The sequence below is a fragment of the Ruditapes philippinarum genome, unplaced genomic scaffold (genome assembly GCF_026571515.1).
Source record: "Ruditapes philippinarum isolate M1 unplaced genomic scaffold, ASM2657151v2 ctg3259_1_1_1_1, whole genome shotgun sequence".
NCBI lineage: Eukaryota > Metazoa > Mollusca > Bivalvia > Venerida > Veneridae > Ruditapes > Ruditapes philippinarum.
In genome coordinates, this window is record NW_026867373.1 from 231,321 (window position 1) to 232,960 (window position 1,640).

The window sequence follows — 1,640 nt, forward strand, 5'->3', positions numbered from 1 at the left end:
GTAGTTAAAGATTTTAAAACTTCTCATTGTTTTCGACTAACATACATGTATATACTGGTATTTAGCTTCAGAGCTAATTGTTCAGGTTGACATCTATAGTGACATGCTCATACTTGCTTTGCCTAAATGCAAGGTTTGAAGCCTTATCCAGCATTGACAATTAAAGCAGGAAGTAGATTATACCTGTAGGAGGATTATAGGCTGTGATGGAAGGGCTGAGCCCTTTTTAAGACCCTCTTCTTTTGACAAGTTTTTGCCACTACTAGATTGTCCTTGAAATAATATACAGAGGGTAGCACTATGCCAGTTATCCTTTGTGCCACTGAATATGGATGACTACTTATCTATTTTTAGAGCATTGACATTTGTAGCCAAATCCATATTTCTTGGCCCAATTCCCATATTTCTGTGACCAATTCCATATTTCTTGGACCAATGCAATATTTCTCGGACCAATTAAAATTTTTATTAGCCAAATTTGTCATTGGCTCCTGCAAGCACTAACCTTGGATGAATTATCTTGGGACTTTCTCTATCAGCAAACTGGCTTGAAAGGTGCATTATCTCTTTTGTTGGCTTCATAATTGAAGTATTGCACAGTTCCAAATTCAAAGGTCAAGTCATTTACACAAAAACAGCTGTCCAATTATTTGTTTACATAAACATGCAAACAAAACAAACAAGTGGGGGAAATTGATGTTCTTTTGGTTTTGTTTTGCCAAAATTTTAAAGTTAATTTTTTTAAAAATTAATAAAAAAAAATAAATAAATTATGTAAAATGCCAATTTACCTGTTGTTTTAATCAGGTATTTCTATCTATTTGTTTGGCACACTTGTAATTACCATTGATAAAAGTATAGATCTATATCACAAATATTAGCCAGATTTCTGAATCTTGAATTAAAGAAAATTAATGTTACAAAAACTCGCATCAAGCTGTTTTGTCATTAAATTTGTATGAATGGACTTGCCATACTTTAACTGTCAATTACTTTTATACATGGCCAGGTAACTTTAAAAGACTTTAAAAGGAATTGATAATATTGTACAATAATAATTATATTCTATAAAATGAAAACTATTTAAAAGTTTACAGCAGCAATGTATGGTACAACTTTTCCAGTGCAGCACCCATTGGGAGATAAACCCTGTGGTTGTTGAGGAGAGGTGTTTCAATAGAGACATTAAATACTGTTTTTAAGAGGTTATTGCTAAATAGAGGGCCTCCCTACAGAGGTAACACTTTATATACATGCTGATAATGTGAATGACCTGACTGACCAATGAAAATCAGTGTTACAAAGATGGTGAGGTATTGCTAAAAGGAAGCTACTTTGTTCTTGTACTATGTGATTATTGTTTCTTTCAGATTTACCCAGGACTACATCCGAAAAGCACCAAACAATGAAAGTGCATGGAATTATTTAAAAGGGTAAACTTTAGTCAAGTACAGAAGACTGTTTTATGATACATTGTTTTATAATAATGGGGGATTCCCATATCCTTTTAACTGAAATGTTTTTAAATGGTACAGACTTTATATAGTAGCATTTAAGTATAATTCCAACATCAATTAATTAATTAGTCTATGCATATTTGACAGTTTTGTGCTAAAAACTCTTATAATGAAACTTGTTAG